Source organism: Photinus pyralis, unplaced genomic scaffold (genome assembly GCF_008802855.1).
Source record: "Photinus pyralis isolate 1611_PpyrPB1 unplaced genomic scaffold, Ppyr1.3 Ppyr1.4_LG6, whole genome shotgun sequence".
NCBI classification, from domain to species: Eukaryota; Metazoa; Arthropoda; class Insecta; order Coleoptera; family Lampyridae; genus Photinus; species Photinus pyralis.
Window position 1 is genome coordinate 18922733 of NW_022170663.1, and position 20537 is coordinate 18943269.

The window sequence follows — 20537 nt, forward strand, 5'->3', positions numbered from 1 at the left end:
TATGAGACTGATTACAATATAATCGTGAATAAAATAATGATTAATTTGTCGCGGAGGAAAGAAAACGAAATTTTACCACACATTAGGTAGTATAATTTTTGATTGGATAGTCAAATTGTTATACATTTCCGCACTCTATTCTTAAGTTAATTTTGTGACCTTTCCGGAAAAATTGTCACTTTTATATAGTGAATAGTAATTTACATCTGTGATAATACCTGGGGTAAAGTATGAAGGTGCGTCCCGCATTTGCATGTTTATATACATTTCAGCTATAAGTTAATCTACGTACAGATTAGTTGAGAAATTAAAAATGTAAATCGAGCCCTTGACAGCCACGGTAGGTTTTCTTTTATTTAAAGCCTTTTAATTTAAGGAAAACGTACAAGTCAACTCTATGCAGTTGCTCTGCTGACATACGAAACATACACCTATTAAGTAATTGTATGAACAAGTTTTCTTACGATATTTTTGTACAGAAATTCTATAACCTGGCATCAGATAGATGCACCTACCTACATTATTGTTTATTCAATTATTCATCTATTGCGTTAAGTATTTTTCGCGTTAAGAAACGATATTAAAAATTAAACATCTTTGTTTATGATAGTGTATGATGTTTATCTAACATTTTAATTCTCAATGAATCTGAACATTGAGTAGGTAATTACTAATCCTTCACTCAACCATTGAATAATTTTTATTCAATGACAACGATCTGAATCATTGCTTCACAGCTATTTTTTGTGTATATTGACTCCAAAACCTCCTAAAAGTAGGCAACTTCTCATACCGATATAAGTGTGATCATACCATACTGGATTTATGGTGCGATGTAAATTACGCATCGTTTAGCCATAAACAATGGGGATAACATAACATAATATTTCATGGTTTGTTGTCAGTCTATTTGTTTTTATCGTATGGTAAGTTTCTCGCCCATAATTGGCGCACTTCCTCTGCTCTCTTTCCATGCTTCGTGGCAATATAAATTTTCAGATTTAGACATATTATTCTATTACGAATAAAATGCATTTTAATAAACTGTGCAGTATGCACCACATGTATGCAACATTTTTTGTACGTTATATGTTTATTGCACAACTTGAATAAGCTTCACTATCTCGGTATACACCTGGACATAAAAGTTTCATATCTACCCAAAAATGTAATCAAATAAATACACACGGTGTCGCAGATTACGATATTATCATATCAATTTGTTTCCAACAATACGAAACGCTGCGGCACGAAATCTAATAATACACCTAAATACTAAAATCAAAGATCCTCTATTACTTCAGAAATATCTAATCTCCACGAATATTACGAAGGTATTGTTCCATTTTGTCATCCCTCTTCTGCGTCTGTATAATTTCTGTTCTATTTCACAAAGGGTCACAATATGAATTGGAATAGGGACCTCGTAAATACGCGCGAGAAAACGGCATGTAATGTTTGCATCATCTCTAGAGATTCTGCCGAATATTCCAACTAATACGGCCATGAAAAGACCCCCTCGTCATTAGAATGCATAAATCCTATGCTAGAAAATCGATACCATCTGCCGAATTTACTATTATTATTTAAATAGAATTATCCAAATGGTAGGTGGTGTTAAGTAAGTCCATTAATTGGTTTTAGAACAAAAAGTTTTAACATCAACTTTTATCTGCCTTTGAAGTATTGTCTATTAAAAAAGGTATGTTTATTTGAGGCCCAACACATTATATATTTAGTTATAACTAGTTAAAACCACAATAAAGTGCCACGTTCAGTTTCGCACTTTTGGACGATATCTGGGCAAATAACAATGATGATTGGTGAATGATGATCGTGAAAAGAGGCACGAACAACTATCATGCCGCTTTGCTAAGGAAAGTTAATTTTTTCATCAGAATGGATTTGAAGCACAAAATAGGAATATTGAATTCTGAACAAATTTATTCTTTGATAGGTATAACGGGCGATCAAAAACAAGTTGCTGTCGAGTCGCCTTTGGAAGTTCAAGTTAAATACGAATTCCCATGTAAACAAAAATTCCAAAGGTGACTCGACAGCAACCCATTTTTGATCGAATTGTATGTAGGTAGTATAGAGGGTGGTGACTTGCGTAACGCATCATAGGGATTTCAATGTAAAATTCATAACATGCGATTATTGGCTCTCCAAATTATTTTTTCTCCAACCACCTGAATAAGACGCTATTTTGTGACAGTGTTCGGTACGTAAAGTTGGCGTTTTCAGGATTAATCGCTGTCACTATGGCAACTGTACAAAAAGTGGATACTTTTGGTCCTAGTACCAAAAAGAAATTGACCTTGAAAGTTGGCCAATTAAAAAATTACAATCACGGAGATATGTCACATTGACATCGTTTTACATTGCATAAACTCGAATATAATTTAAAGTAAAGAGGGTTGGAGAAAAAATTTTATGTTTTATTCGTACAAAAAATGCGTTTTCGGGACTCGGAAGGTTGCTGGACTCCGCTAACGCGTCGTCCAGCAACTATCTTCCTCGTCCCGAAAACTGACATTTTTTGTACTAATGAAACAAATAACTATTAGAGCAAAATTGTATTAAGGTTTTTTGTAGAAAAAAATTTTTTACGTCAATCAACCATATTACTTTTCAATTTTTTGCATAATAAAGACGGAAAATAAAACCCCCATCTTCTTCAATAATCTGTGGTGCCATGGAATTTTATAATACAAAAACTACGCCAATATCCGTCATGCCATGGAATGACTGCTATAAAACAAATCAAATTCTATCAAAAAGTATTATATTTAGAACAGGGAATTCAACATAAAGAAAGACCAAATTACTAAAAACGGTTTCCTAATATATCAGTTTATAATAAATGTTCTAATAAGTCACCATTAACTGCAATACAGTAACAAAGTCGATCAAAATCCATTTCGAACTGCTGCTAATTGATAACTGGATATCTTTTTTTTTAGAAAATTCCATGGCATCGCAGATTATTGAAAAAGATGCGGGTCTTATTTTTCCAATTTTCCGTCTTTATGTGAAAAAAATTGAAAACTAATACGGTGGATTGGCGTAAAAATTTTTTTTTTACAAAAAACTAATACATTTTTGCTCTAAAATAATTTGGGGAGCCAATAATCGCATGTTATGAATGTTACATTGAAATCCCTATGATGCGTTACGCAAGTCACCACCCTGTATGTTCGTACGTGTAATTTTTCTAAAATAAAATGCGTACCCCTGTCCTAGATATGCGCTGTTGTGGGTCCAATTCCAAAGACGAAGTTCTCGCATATTCCAATGCACATTTTGAACAGTAGTCCTAAATAGCACGCTATTTATGTGCTAATTTCTTTATATCGAAATATTTTCTCCCCTAATTAATTTAGTGCAAAATTGTATAAATAGGTTTCTTGTAGCTTGAACAATTCTGCGTCTGTGCATTTCCTCATATTAACTAAAATCACTCGTGCCGTGACCAAAAATTATTTCTTATGTGTATTAATGTATATGTTGGGCGCAATGCCCGAAAACGGCCAATGGTCGTTTTTTTGCTCAATTTTAGGAATGTGCTATTTAAAACGACCAAAGCCCGAATTTCCTTTCAATTTCGGGCTTTGACCGTCTTCAAACAGCCAACCCTAGGATCGCGTAAATATGAAACGATCAAAGTATAATAAATTCGGTTCCAGTGTCAGTGTGAGGTAGGTATGACATTTTAACCATTGGGGACGTAGAAAACGTAGACCAATTTTGAGAAACAACATGAACTCAAGAGGGCAAGTGGAGCTTATAGATATGCAAACAGACAGAACCAGACGGAGAAATTTATTTTATACCATCTAACAAAATTAGTATTTATAAAACCTTTGAAATCTAAAAGAGTTACGGAGGTACCTTACAATCTTTTAGACATTTTTTGTATAATAGGGCTCCTTACATCCTCCAATGTGACAATCTCGGTGACAATGGAAGAGAGTTCACCGCAGCGCAGTCATAAATGAACTTGCTCTGTTCGAAGCTAAAATAATTCACGGTAAACCAAAGCACTCTGAGAACCAGGGAAGTGTAGAAAGAGTACCTAAACCACGATGTTAGGGACATTTTAATATCTTGGCTGGCAGATAACATGAGCACTAATTGGGCTAACGGATTGCGATTTGTTCAACTAAAAAAAATACATACAAAAGTCCGTATGAGGCGATGTTTGGGGTTCCTATACGTAATGGCCTATTCGATTCAAGTACTTATACTTAAGATATGTTTTTAATGAAATCAAAATAAAAAATTTTTGTACATGAAAAAGATGGGTTGGTTTTTAAAGTGTTAATGTAATTTTAAGAGGGGGATTGGCAAAACTGATACATAAACGGAAGGGGCAGGGATCAACATTTCGAAATAAGTGGGTTACGTCATTTATGGGTTGCCTCTCCAAAGATTTTGAATGTTACTGAATATCTATTGAGTCACTAAAAATGTGTGTCAGCTTTGGTTATTTCCTAATTACTCAATCTTAGGTTTGGCTGCTTTAAAACGGCCAAAGCCCGAAATTGAATTAGAATTCGAACTTTGGTCATTTTAAATAATCCAATCCTAAGATTGAGACAAGAACCAGTAAAAAGGGCTAATGACCTGAGAAGTTGATGCCCTCTAAACAAAAAAAAAAACGACCATTGGCCGTTTTCGGGGTTTGTGCCCAACATATATATTTTTTTCTCTCTTGTTATAATAGTCAACCGTGAATAAATAAATAAATAAATAATTTCCTTAATTTCCCCGATTTCCCACCACAACAAATTACAAATGGGCACATGCATAGGTATACGCAGAATTTTACAATCTACATAAAATTTTCTCTATTCACTTTTTCTGTTCTGCACTGGAAAGTAGAGTTACTTGTTATTACGAGTATATTTAAAATGAACCGAGAGAGCAAAAAGAAAATTTGTGCACTTGTGTATACAGGGTGTAGAAACGGTTTACGGACCATAGGGATTTCAATAGTAATTATTATATTGAAATATTTTCTCCCCTAGTTAAGCAAAGTTGTATAAATTGGTTACTTGTAGCTTCTTGTAGTTCTGCCCATGTCTGCATTTATTATTTTTTAATTTCCCCCCCCCCCCCCAATCAATTAGTAAATCCTAGAAGACGTTCTATTGTAGTATCTTGTTTAACCGCGAATGGTGACTTAATATGAACACATTAAATTTTTCCTTTATTAAACTGTTTTGTGATTATTAATAATTTGTAAATTATTATGACGTAAAGGTGTGATGAGCATTAATTTATGTTGCCAAAATAATGAATGTAATTTTCTAGTACACTGCATGGACAAATTTTTGTTTCAATAATTTTACTGCAAGAGTGATTTTTACTAAAATGCTAATTTATAATTTCCTTAATTTCTGCGATTTCCCACAGCAAATAAATATAAATGTGCATATGACATTTACATCTTTACTGTAAAATAATTAAGAGAGAAAATATTTCAATGTAAAGAAATGACCATTAAGGTTTCCAATTAATTAAGAAAACAGTTCAATTCAGCCCTATGGTCATTTCTTCCAAAAGGAAAATGAACGCTATTGTCCACACTTTGTCCATCTGTACCACTACTACTAACGGGCGATCAAAAAAGAGTTGCTGTCGAGTCGCCTTTGGAAGTTCAAGTTAAATACGATTTCCCATGTAAACAAAAGTTCCAAAGGTGACTCGACAGCAACTCATTTTTGATCACACAGTACTAGGTACTAGTCCTCCACTTTAAGCTTTTTCGTTGTTTCGTTTCGTTCTTATACGGTGTAGCACAGCCCCGAGGCCAGAACTACACAAGATTTTTTGGATTAGTCACTTCCTCTTCGAGTTATTACTGATTCTGTGCAATGAAAATGCGTTTTTGTCGGTCGCAAGTGACCACGTTTTTGACTTGTTATATTTAGTTGGCACATCCCAGAGGTTATAGTCAAGTATCATAATCAATAATCGACTCGCCTCCTCATTGGCGACCCTGTATATGTAGCTCATTTTACTAAATGGAAAATGTACTGTGCCCCTGGAACAATTTTTTAATCGTTGCGCCGAAAGATCCTTTCTTATTTCATGCAAAAGGGAGTTGAATAATGTTTGCCTACTGGTCTTAAAGTCCTATTTTAGCGCAAAATTTAGTCTTGCTTTTGGTTCGTTTTCGATCACAGTTTAAGTAGTGTGTTTTGCCGTATTTCGGGCGAAAGTGGAAGTAATTGTTCAAATACGAACAATGGTTGGGAGTATTTTTCACCCTTAAGGGAGTGTCCAACAAAAGTTCCTATATTGACGAGCTTGGTATCTGGGGGTTTGTAAATGTGGAAATATCCAGTTCAAAAATTAATTTTTATGAAATTCGAAAAAACGTTTAATTGAATCTTCAATTGTATTTCTTGACGGTATAACATTGAGCCATTTCTATAATCGTGATTGTTTCCGGTACTTTTACCAAACTTTTTAAAAACCTATTGAGAACTACAGAACTATTTTGATTCAAATAGCACTAGGTACAACATTTGAGCATAATATAATAACAGAAAAAGTTATGTGGGTGCGATGCACCCACAGAATTTTCCGGTTGATATTTATTATTTAGGTCTTTTTTCTCGATAGTTACTAAACAAAAGAAATTTAGATATATTTTTTTACTTACTCACACGAAATAGCAGGAAAGATTTTAATTTCGTAGTTAAGTGCTATTTCCATTTTTCTTTATTTTTCTCCTGGGGGTCATTTTTGGATAGGTATTTACTGTGCCTCGTTTATAGCTTACAACTGTATCGGCAAATTTATTATTTAATAACGATCCTCAAGATCGCCTAGAATTTTGTATTGCTATCTGTCTGTCCGTCTATCTGTCCGTGTACATTATAACTTTGTTTAGAAACGTTCATTTCCTTTGAAAATTGGTGCATATGTTCTTAAGGATTTAAGAAAGTTTTCTCGGGCCAAAAAGTGACAGCCCGAAAACTCGAGAATCGTTCGGTATCAGTTGCATCGGATTTTTAATTTGTGTAATTTAATATCTTTTTTCCCTCGTATAGACTATTCACTTTATGTTGGATCACATTGACCGGATTTATTTGAACAGTTTGAACGACGTTCCAATTTGCAGGATTCTATCTAATTTTTACAAGAGGAATTAACGTCCATCATCCTTGTATCCGGGATTTTAGAGAATATTACAACCCAATTAAAAAAATTCCGACACTTTCGCACTAAGATACGTTATGAGCCCAATCAGAATACTATCAATCTTTCAAATTTTAATTCTTTACAGTCTTTAGCAAGTAAACCGCAGTCTCATTTATAACCGTTACGTATCTAGGACAACGTGCAAAAACTGTAGCATTAAAAGGTCGCTGAAAATATAGAGTAGGGCAGAATTGATTTTCAAAGTTTTGTCATTAAATTTATACGAATGCCGCTTCCTTGGCCGTTTCTGTTTCTTTCGGGTTGGTACTTACATTCATATTACGAAAGCGTCATTTTTGTTCCAATCACAAACGGGCTACAAAACAAACAGCTAATTACCACTTGCAATTGTGACATAGATTTATATGAACCGAATTTCATACCCAAAATAGCGCTGTTCGCTTTAAACATATTTGCATAGAGAATGAGGTCATTGGGGAATAATTTCTACGTTTAATTTTGCCCAGCTTGTGCAAGTGATATAGTTGCGCGTAATTTTACTACCCCATGCATATAAGATATATGGAACCTATCAGTAAGATTGTCCATAGTTAGCTATGGCTATAGCTATTTTAACTATAATTTATATTAGTCTTAAAATATTTGTCTAAAATCACGTTTGCTTGTCATTCTATATCGTATTTATTTATACGGAGCATGGGTACATTTTTTTAAATGTATAATAAGTAACTTTAATATGCAAAAGCAACTCCAAATACTTGTAAACGAATATCCACGTAAACATGTATACCTACATGTAAGTCTCGTTGTCAAGATCTTATTTTCTCTCTAAAGCAATTTTAAATAAATATCTAATGAAACAATGTTTAACTTTAATGTTAATTCAAATTCCATTAGTGTCAATTACACGATGAACATGCCAGCTAAACGTTATTTGTTTCCTTTTATTTATTTTACATTTACACTACCAATCCGTACGTTTAAGTAATAGGTCACAGTTCATTTAAAATGTTAACAAAAAGAAAGTTATGAAGTTTATTCCCGTCCAAATGGTTGACTTAAGAAACCCATGCCACAATCGTAGCAGGGTTGATATCAGAAATCGGCATTAACGCGACAATTCTACATTCCGACAAGCTAGAAAGCTCAACTCGCCCTAAAATATCAGGAGTTCTGATCATAGAAAGTTTACATTTTGTAAAAAAAAAAGGGATTAGTAACCCTCCGATCACTTTCCCAAGGAAAAATCTTACCTTCAGCACGCGACTACTTACAGAAGGTATTTCATGTTGACGAAGAGACCAGAAGATGGATATTATTATACGGGAAACCATCGAGCAATTGCAAGCCTATTGTCACGCTTTCCGCATTACGAGAATCGGTCGGCGACATTTCAACAGCAAGCGTCGGGGAGCATTCTGCATTAGGCAGCCTTATATTCGCGGGGCAAATTTCCATAGGCCTTGACGTAGACCCATCTTGCAGTAAGGTACTATAATTTATGTTGTTTGGTGTCCGATCAATATCTTCACTTCTCGTTTGACTAACTTGTGTGTAAAGATTCTGTAAGAACAAGAACGGAATTTTCCTTCAATGTTTGCGTTGTAGTTTCATATGTAGTCCGCCGCGTATTTTCTGGGAGTTTTTTTTACATATAACGTTCGGTTTTGTATGAACTTACTGTTCAATCACTACGGAATAAATGTTCATATCCAACGCAACCCAGCTATACATTTAGAAATATGCATGCCCGAATCAAAGAGTACCCAATACTCTTTGCCCGAATCTAGATTGAAACCAGAGACATTCGGTACTGCAGTCGAGCTTTCACTTCACTGCGTCACTTCAGGGGCCCCATATACCCATTTACTTTTTTCCTACCATCGGGGTTTTTAGGCGAATAACCGTTTCGTTAATAAATAAATATTATTGTTTGATTTTCCTTATGGCTTTCCTTCCTTGAGGCGAAGAAATTTCAACAAGAGCTAACAGCGGTCTCCAGATACAAGGAGCAAACCCACGATATCAAAAATTAAAAGCCAACTGTGCCCTAGACTGTGCCTTTATTCACTCTGTGAGAACCGAAGTAAATAATAATGGCATATATGATAAGTTGTGCTTATGCAGATTCAACAATAAACTTTCATTGGGGTTATATCTTAATGAGAGATTGGGAATATGCTTTTTATTGGCACACATTCATAATATGTGCTATTTAATGAAAAATGGTTTTCCCTTTGTGCGAATATCCTACTCCGATAACTACTCTTCTCTCGAGAAATTGCGAGTTTTACATCAGATCTCATCAGATACGTCCAGACGTTCCAACCGCCCTTCGTGAGTACTCTCCTCTGCCAGTCTGTTCTTTATTGTTTTATTATTAGTTTTGGACTTTATTTTTAAGTGGGCGATGTTTCAGTCAAGGCTGCTCTACCAACCCAACACCACTATACATTTACAAATATCAATGTCCGAACCCGGATTCGAACCAGGAACTCTTAGTGCCGCAGTCACGCTTCCACTACACTGCGTCACACAGACCGGTTCTCGAGATGAGGAATTATAATCGATAGAGGAGTAAATTAGTAACACTAAAAGCATATATTATATATGCAAAGTTTCAAAATGGGTCATCGCATGAAAAATGCATTATCCAAAACAGCATTCCAAGAAATAATTCATGGGGTGGGGGGGGGGGGCTCTCAAGATAAAAATGACACACATTCAAGACATACCGGGTACTTATTGAGCAAAAAACTGCAAGGACAATTACCTTGTGAGTAGTTGTCCGAACCGGTGGACGAACAGACAGACACGCAGCTAAAACACAAAAAATAGCACATTTTTTTATAAAAATGCACTTCATATAACTATTGTTATTGGGTTGCTGCGAAAAATAATTGAAGACAAAATTAAAATGTTGGCGTAGCTTCCAAATGAAGCATTTCGGACCCTCGGTTTATTTGGAAAGAATGCTTACTTTGCGTAACTGTTACACCCTGTAGGTATACTGTTGTGATGATACGCATCATTTTAGTATGTATAATTTTTTATGGTATGAGAAGGGCTGATCACTCCGCACAGATGGTTCGTTGTGTGTTAAAAGTTAATGGGTTTGGATAAGACAACAACTAATAACATGTTATTTACGCTCATGTGTATAACTTAATAAATGTGCAGTCTTACGAAGAGATGCTTACGGATTATTGTTATGAAAAAGAAGAAATGAAGAGATTATCATGCATTCTCCTTTCGACAGGATGGGAGTTCCTTGTTGAATAATAATCAATATCAGTGTTTTAGTGATTTTTACTATAGGCGATATATTTGCCTTTACTAGAAGCAACTGTGGTAACAAGATGTTCCAACGAAAACTTGTAGCCCCCTAAAACTTGTAGCCCCCTAAAACTCGTCAAAATAAATGTTTTGGCAAAAACGGTCGATTTTGCCAGTGTTTATGCAAATTTAACTCTTGCGTGCAACTTTAACTTTGTTATAGGGGTTGCAATACCTCACAAATTATTGAAGTAGACGAGAGGTGAGGGTTCTCATTTCTACAAAACCGTTTTTATTTTTTTTAATCAGTTACCAAGAAATCGCGTTTAAACCCAGATCTTATACATTTCTGAACACCTCAGAAGTTGTTACTCGCCAACAATTTGCGACAATTCTTTCCCGCATAGTTCTACAAATTTTCGTCAGGACCCCTTGTATGTACGACTGCAAATGCTTTAGCTCCAAGACATGCCTCGTACACAAGATACTAATTTGATACCAAACCATTGAATACTTTATTAATTTCCAAGACTAAAATTGCTGCTCTTCTTTTGCCTCCATCATATTCTGAAGTAAACGGAGCGGCGTAAATGATACAAAAATTGAATGAATAATTTTTGCTGACCAGTACAATCCGTTGCTCACGTTCACGCAATTTTTAGCAGATTTTCCCAAGGGAGTGTAGCTATTATACCCACATTGTGTATTGATTACTTGGTTTATCTGTTTGTGCATATGTTATCGCCTTCTAAAGTTTGAATTATTTGTGACTCGATAATTTGCCACTCGACAGCTAAATTTGAGAGTTGGGATAGAACCTGAAATGCCAACGCATAAACCGTTATAATAAACTACTGAAAACGTAATTTTTGACTCATATAATATATTTTTATGCGTTTTAAGTGCTCTCCAGATCCAGAGCCGGCCCTCGGTCAAGTTGCCACCAGTATCTAGTTTTCCTCCAGATAATATCTCCAAGAACGGTACAATGGCATTTATTCCAATTGTTAAAATAAATTCATAACGGTCACAATTTTAGAAAATCTAAAATAAAACGGAAAGGGGAATGTACCTAATAATTGATCGATGTAGATTTTTTTTCTAACGTGCAGAAAGATCCAGCATGTTGTAATTGAAAAAATCAACTTGTTATGTTTTGAAGTGATTAAACCTGACTATTAGTTTTAAAACACCCTGTAAAAGACTGATTAAAATTTATATCATTCTCATGTAGCATCAAGTCATAGGCTCACAAGAAAAGCACTTGTAAAAAATCTTGAATAAGTTTGAAAAAGCATTTTAACACACAAGACTACCAAGAATTAAAATGTGTCCAGTGTGTCTATGCATCGAATGATAAATCTAATTATGAAACACATTTATTAACACACAAGATCAACGTCGTCAAAGATTTAAAGTGTCCCCATGCCCCAGTACGCTTTCGTTACCAAACATAAATCCAGTCTTAAAGCACATCTTAACATCTAACGTTCGTCAAGATTTAAAATATGACCGGTGTGATTTTGTCACCCAAGTCCAAATCCAAAATGAAAGGAATGTCAACTGGAAAAATCGCACATTGTGTTTAGGGCGAATGTTTTTAGTTTTAGTTTAGAATTTATATCCCGAATATACCCGACGCGCATCTCTTCATCTTTGATGGTGGGTTTTTCTATTCCTATTCTTTAATTGATAGATTAAACATTTGCCACCTATACTTAAATGATACTCATTTCGATACAGATGCGCATGCTTTAAGGTCCCTGACTTCACTACCTGCACGTAACAAAAATCTCAAATTTTGGACCGCTTTTGAAACCATCGCGGAATCATCTCTTTATAGCTCATCACAGTCGTAGAAAAAGTAGTGTATGAAACTCGCGTTTAATCACTATTAAGACACTCATATATTCATTACGAAACTCGCCAAGGCTTGTTTCGTAATTCTCACACTCGTATCTTAATAGCCATCATTAAATGCTCATTGCATAATATATACCTACTATTATAGTACAATAGAATTTGTGTATACAATTTTAATACTTAGCCAAAGCTAAAGGCTTAGTGTAAAGATTCTTTACACTATGCTAAAGGATTGACTGTTGTTGTGGTCATTAAAAATGCATCTAACTCTTATCTTGTGGACTGTTTTAGAAGTAAAACACATTGTAAATAAACCCACACCAGTAGCGTTTCGTGATCGGACCAAATCGAAGACCGGGTCGATTTCAGGCCGGTCCTCGGCCCGGTCCCTACATTAAACTTATCGGTCCGGTTTTAGGCACGGTCCCTACGCTATGATTCTCCATCTTGTACCTATCTTCACGTAGGGCCGGACCAAGATGATGCATTACCAATGGTGTATATAATTGAGCACAAATTGAGAATGTAGGTGTATATTATATGTAAACTTTTTTCAAAGATAAATTATGTCATATTATAATACTTTTAGTTATCACAGCGTCTAATCCATAGGGCAAAATTATCAATGGCCATCATTCCTTTACTATATGTGCTTTTTGTTATGTTTATGAATCGTTAATATAAACTCAAAGAAGGAATCTGCAAAACATAAAAGACCCACACTTTCCCAGGCTACTTAATATGAGCAAGACAATATAACCTAGAGAAACCGAAATAATCCGGTCACGGGTCACCGGTCCGGTGTCCACTGATTTTTACTCCGATCTGAACCATTTCAGACCACATCGGACTGAACCGGACTGATTCCATTCGTACGCACTGTTTAACAATGATTTTAACATCTTTTTAACGTCCACATGACGGGTGGCAAAATCGTCTTTTAGCATCCGAAGTTATAAATTCAATGACAGTACATGGTCACCCTGTAGCAAAATCAAGCGAGTCAAGTGCAGACGGCGCGAAAAGTGCTGAGATTTTTAGAGATTAGTACCGAACTCCAATAAATAATTATTTTGGCAACAAATCCACTACGGGTAATCCCCTTTTAAAAGCTGTAAACTCAATTGAGGTATTCAAAGTGATACTTCAAGAATTGAAACCCGCCCTTCATCATAATGTACCCCGACTGCGCTTGTCTCTTGTCGAAAGGTGGGTGTATGTGGTATGTATTTGTGTCCGAGTACTCTTTGGTTACACGACCGGAACATACTTAGTTACCCGCGTATAGTATCGTAGATATTCATAAAAGGGATACTATTATTATTACTCCCAAAATCGCACAATTTAATTAAATAAAAATTCTGTTTTCCATCGGCTTTTTTTGAGGACCTGATTCGATAGAACTGGTTGGTTGATGATATCACACTTTTTGCTGGACGTCTGTATAAGGGAATTAGAGGGAAAATTATGCAAATATTAAGTCTAAGGAACTCTCATAAAGAACGTGAGATTGCCCAAGATTTTGAAGCGTATTCCTCAAGAATCCAAAAGCTACAAAACGCGTGTTTACGATTAATTTTCGGTATCCGTAAATACAATAGGATTAGTCACACCATTGAATAAAAACACTATAAGAAGCCTAACGCTTATGGAAGAAAGCGCGACAAATCCCCTTGCACCCGCATTGGTTGTGACCCCCGAACTCTCTTTGCGGTAAATAGGAGGAAAGCAAATTCTCATTCTTCTCAGTTCAAGAATCGACACTATTGACAGTGTTCCCATTATATTCTCAGTTCAATCTCTGTCGCGCTTTATTTCCGCGGGGTTAGGCTTCTTATAGTGTTTTTATTCAATGGTCACACATTAGAGGCCTTGGATTGGTTAAATATGCGCAATCGACGTATGCAACATGCTGCCTCACTGTTTCACCAAATTATTTTATGCAAAAGTCCACAATAACTTTTCCAAAAAATATCGTTTCGGACAGATGTCCATACGTTAAATTTAATATATAAAGGGATGTTAACGCCACCGACTCACAATGTGTCTAAATCATACTAAAACAACGGAAATGGTTATGTCCTTGAGACCGCACAACTATGATAGAAATCCAGCTGAGTCTAAGTTCCTTGGAGTTTGGATTGATCCCAAACTAAGTTTCAACAAACATATAGATCAGTTAGCTGTAACAATAGGTCGCAATACCTTTGCATTATGAAGGTTATCTGACAACGTCTCTGTTCGTGTCTTAAGGGTCGCATAGCATTAATACAGTCACAGTTAATGTACTGCAACATTGTATGGGGGAATTGCTCACATTCAAATGGGATTTTTGCACTACAACGGAAGGCAATCAGAATCGTTGGCAACTTGGATTACAGAGAAGATTGCAGGGACATGTTTATCCAACTAAGAGCACTAACTGTTCCTTCTATATATATTTTAAATTGCATCTTGTATGCCAAATCTCAATTGGACAATTATTCCTTAAGATCTGACATACACTCCCACAACACACGTTCGTCCACAGAAATTTATGTGAAATACTGTAGGCTACACAAAACATATATGAGTTTTCAAAACACCTCTGTCATACTTTTTAATAAATTAGCTGTAAGTATAAGAAAATTATCAATCCTAAGCCTTAGGAAAATTCTTAAATGTGTATTAATTAAACATGCCTTTTATAGCATAGCAGAATTTGAAAATTTAGAAGATTTAGATTTCAACAATATTGTGTGACTTCTGCAAATGTATATTTTTTTGTTACAAGTATGCAGTAAATATATATTATTATTATTATTATTATTATTAATACGGAGTATTTCAAAAGATGGTTTACTTACAACATAGCAAAAGTTTATAATCAGCTACCGGATATTCTGAAAAGTATGTCAATAAGTTTGTTGGCGTAGTAAGAGCTAATGGTTTTAAAGTAAGTACCTCTTCTTTATCTTTATTTTTTATTTTTTTGTTTAGTTGAATACTTTTTTTCTCTCTCCTCTAGTAATACATGTAGTAATGGGGTTAAGTGCAAGAGCAGACTGTGGCATTGCCGCAGTACTGAACTTCGCCCTTAATGTACTGAAATAAATCTTTGTTTTCTTTTTTGGAACAATAAAGGCAATATTATTATTATTATTACGGTCAGTGTATCTTGTGAGAACTCAGGTCTAGCCTGGTTAACTAATCGCAAGGATTAAAATCAAGTAACGATTAGTGTCTGTGTCTGTGTCTGGTGAAGTTATGTAGGGTCCTAAAAAAAAAAAATAAATTAATTAATTAAAAATTCACACACTCACATTGGAAATCTAGAGTTATTATGTTATCAAAAATCTCTAAACCTTCCCCATATAGTTTAGAGATTTTTGATAACATAATATATTTCAACCCCCATTTCGAGGAACGATGGATCCAACTCAAAAAAAAAGGAAATCTAGAGATAGTATGTAATTCATATTTACCAACATAGCTATTGATGGGCACAATAGCCAACGCTATCAGGAAAGAGAAAAACAAAACAAAACAAAAAAAATCATTATAATAATTCCTGTAATTTTATTAAATGGAGTTTATTGTGTAAGTGTTTCTTTGGCTTTGCGTTTGGGTTGAATACGAGTGGGTTGTGATAACGTGGGGTGTTTCTGTGAAGAAGGATTATTTACAAGTAAAGTTTTCGTAAATTTACAAAATCAGGCTTTGTGTTGTCAGAAATTTCTTTTTCATATAAAAATGTTGAAAAGTCGAATAACGCCATAACTAGATTCATCGACGTAGATAGATGGGTTTCCAATTTGTACATAAATACTTTAGTATTTTCATCATTCTTTCATCAGAACGCTGGAATACGTTTACCTCCACACATTTCTCCTTTAATTTCAAAAAGTGCAATTTCACACAAAATCGTTGTAATTTTACGTTCTGTAAATCGTGGTTTGGGCAATTTTTAAGAAATGCTTTGATCACGATCTTAAGGAAAGTGTAGATAATCTATGGTAATGGTAAGTAGGATACCTATTTATCCGAGGCATGTTAAGGTTTTGAAATAAAAAAAAAACAAATAAATATTTGTTAAAACACTTCAATGCATGTGAAAGCACACACTTTACTTTTATATCTAGTGTCCACTGCGTATCGTAGGGCCGCTTTTGTATTCCATCCTCAAAGTTGGTTGCCGCATGTGGTAAATGGATGGGTATGGATAAATACCGAGAGCAATGATAAACGCTATTCAGGACGATTTTGTATATTACAAACATTAACGGATAAAACGTACATACATTCTGCCATTACATTATTGCAAGTCTCTCTTGTCCCAAACTCGCTTATTGCCAACCTAACACTACCCCCTCACAATTCTATTTCGAACTATAAATCTAACTTATCTGGCTTTCTAATATTACGCTTTGGTCGTGTACTTGCAGTAACAATTCCTTGATCGATATTGTCTAATACTTCGTCTTGAATCGTGTGGCTTCTCTCATCCAAATTTGATGTCGTCTTATTTTCTTCCATCGTCTTCGGTACATACCCTATCCTTTTAGTTTTTGATTTTCCTTTGTCTCCTGTGCTCCTTGAATGTTTTTCTACTTGTATTATCTGGTCCCGATGTCTTCTGTGCGTTGTCCCGGTTTCCGGAATTTCACATTCATATATTACCTCGCCGATCTTCTTTGTTATCGATGCTCTAATCCATTTTTGTTCTTTGGGATTTCTATAATCTCTTATATAAACTTGTGCCCCCACCAAACATTGCTTCTTGTCTGTTACTTGGCCTTCCAGTTCGATGTTATTATTTGATCTAATCCTATCAAACTTCATTCGTAGTTTCCTTCCAAACATCTTTTGGGCTGGTGATTCTCCTGTTGTGCTATGCATTGCATTCCTATACCACAACAGATATCTTGATATCAGTGTTTCTATGGATGCACTTCTGCATTTGGGATCCTTTACTGCTTTATTCAAACTTGCTTTAAAGGTTTTTACTGTGTTTTCAGCTGCTCCATTGCTGTTCGGATGGTAAGGTGGTGTAAAAACATGTTTAATGCCGTTATTTTCGCAAAAGGTTTTCATCTCCGATGATGTGAACTGTCTTCCATTGTCTGATACGATTGTTTTAGGAATTCCATAGCGAGCGAATGTTTCCCTTAATTTTTCAATTGTAATTTTTGTATTAATTGTATTTAACTGAAATATTTCAGGCCATTTACTGAAAGAATCAATTATGATTAAAAAATATTTATCCTTAAACGGTCCTGCAAAGTCTAAATGTATTCGCTCAAAAACTTCATTTGTTTTTGGCCATGGTTTTACTAATTTCTGTGGTTCTGGTCTATTCACCAAACAAGCATCACATGATAATATCAAATTTTCAATTTCTTTATTCATTGTGCTCCACCAAAAATATGATCTAGCTATACTCTTGGTTTTATTAATTCCTAAATGAGTGGAATGTAATTCCTCAAGTATACTTTTTCGTAATATTTCAGGAATCACTATTCTATATCCTAACATGATAATGTTCTCTTCTACAGTTAATTCATTCCTTTTGTCAAAATACGGTTTTAATACAACATCGTTTTTATTTAAATATTTAGGCCACCCCCTCATTATAAAGTTATATACTTGCTTTAGTACTGTATCATTTTGAGTTTCTTGTTGAATTTGACTTAAGTTTGCTAATTTTTCAGTTTCAATAAAATTGAGCTGAGGGTGTACATCTAGATTTTCTACAAAATTTACTACTAATGGCATTCTAGATAATGCATCAGCACTAGAATTTTGTGTTCCCTTTATGTACTTAATTTTATAATCGTAATTACTAATATATATACCCCATCTCTGTAATCGACTTGCTGCTAACGCAGGCATATCTTTATTTTCCCCAAATAATGATACAAGCGGCTTATGATCGGTAAGCAACGTAAATGAATGTCCTAGCAAATATTGAGAAAATTTTTTAATTCCATAATAAATAGCTAAAGCTTCCTTATCTAACATTGAATATCCTTGCTCAGCTTTCGATAAAATTCTTGAAGTGAATGCTATTGGTCTTTCCATTCCCTGTTCGTCAATATGTGACAAAACCGCACCAATGCCATACATAGAAGCATCGCAAGCTAACTGAAGTGGTAACTTTGGATTGAAATGTATCAGTACATTATCTGAACTAATAGCATCCTTTGCTTTCTCCATTGCCTCCTCGCAACTTTTGTTCCAACGAAACTTTTCATCTTTACGCAATAGTTCATACAACGGTTTTAGAATATTTGCCAAATTTTTTATGAATTGGCCATAATAATTGACCATACCTATAAAAGCTTTTAATTGAGTGACATTTTCAGGCCTATTTACATTTTTAATTGCTTGAATTTTCGCATTATCTTTGTGTAACCCCTCTCGATCAATAACGTAACCTAGATAATTAATTTTACTTTTAAAAAATTCACATTTATCTAGCTTTACTTTGATACCAGAAGCGGCTAACTTAACTAAAACTGCTTCTAAATTTTGCAAATGTTCTTGGCGAGTACTACCTGTTATAATAATGTCATCAATAAAACAACACACTCCTTTTAACCCTTTTAAGATAGTATCAATTTCTTTTTGAAAAATTGCACATGCCGTTTTCACCCCAAATGGTAATCGTTCAACTAAATAAACTCCTTTGTGAGTACTCCACGCTAATAGTGATTTTGTCTGATCATCCACTATGAGCTGATTATATGCTTGGCTTAAATCTAATTTGGTAAATTCTACACCTCCTTGTAATGCTACAAATATATCTTCAATTAAAGGTATTGGGTAATTGAAGTTATCTAAAAACTTATTTACAGTTATTTTGTAATTAGCACATAAACGAATTGAATTATCTTTCTTAATAATTGGAACTAGTGGTGTTCCCCAATTATTTGTTTCGACTTTTGTAATTACGCCAATTTTCTCTAATCTATCAAGTTCTTGCTCAACTTTGGCCTTGTATGCAAATGGAATATTATAAGGTTTGCAAAATATTGGTTTTGTATTAACTGGAACGGTAATAGAAACTTTACTTTTGGAAAATTTTCCTAACTCGTCACGAAATCACCGTATCTACCTCAAAACAAAATTTAATGTTCTCTATTTCTAGCTGAATACTAAATAAACTTTGCCTATCTACAATGTCTTTATCGCTCAATTTAAATAGATTGTACAATGCCTCTGGAAAATCGTCTGTTTCAACAACTTCTTCATCGTTAACTTGTAAAAAATGTTGCTTTTTTATATTAATTGCACATACTTTACTAATATGCCCAAACTTTGAACAGTTAGTACACTTATATCGTTTATATTTACAAAATTTATAATTATGATTTGTCTCACCACAAGCGTAGCACCTCGTATTAGCCCCTGGCTGGAATTTACTTGAAGATTTTTGAATCGGTTGAAAACTCCTTGACGGCACCTCTCGTTTCTGTTGTCCAGATTTCCCCTGCAACTGTGAAGATTTTCTTCGCCCCACAAAATGAATGTTGTCTCTCTCTTTCAGCGTCACCTCCAAACTTTGTGCTAAAACTTTGAGTGCTTCCAAATCTTTCTTGGTTGGATCTTCTTCACAAATACGACTTAAAATTCTGCCTGGCAACATTCCCGTGACAAATTTGTCTTTGAGGATGTCTTCCAAATGATGAAAATTGCAATTTGAAGCTAAGCTTTTAATTCGTAAATACCAATCGTTGATAGTTTCTCCGTCCTCTTGCTTTGCACTATAGAATTCAATCCTCTCTTTAAATACTGCTACCGCTGGAGTAAAATGCTGTCTTAACAATTGACAAAGCTCCGCATATGTCTTCTCCTTTGGCAAAACTGGGCTGCATAAATCTCGCAAAATTCGGTACGTTGATGTTCCAATTAACGTGATGAGTGTCGCTGTGCAATATGGTGCATGTGTAATCTGGTTCGCCTCAAAAAATTGATCCAAACGCTCTTTATATAACTCCCAATCTTCCTTTGGATTGTATTCTGCCATCGAGCCTACAATTGGTCTGTGTCCCATGACTGCGTCAGTAACTACAACGTTTTGTGCACCGGCTGGCCTAACTGGGTCAGTAACTACAGCGTTTTGTACACCGGCTGGCATCTTTCCACCAAGTTGTAACGAACGTAGCCCAAAAAAATATGTATTAGAAAAATTAGAGCACGCGTCCAATTAGGTTATGTTGAAAAAAAATATCGACCTT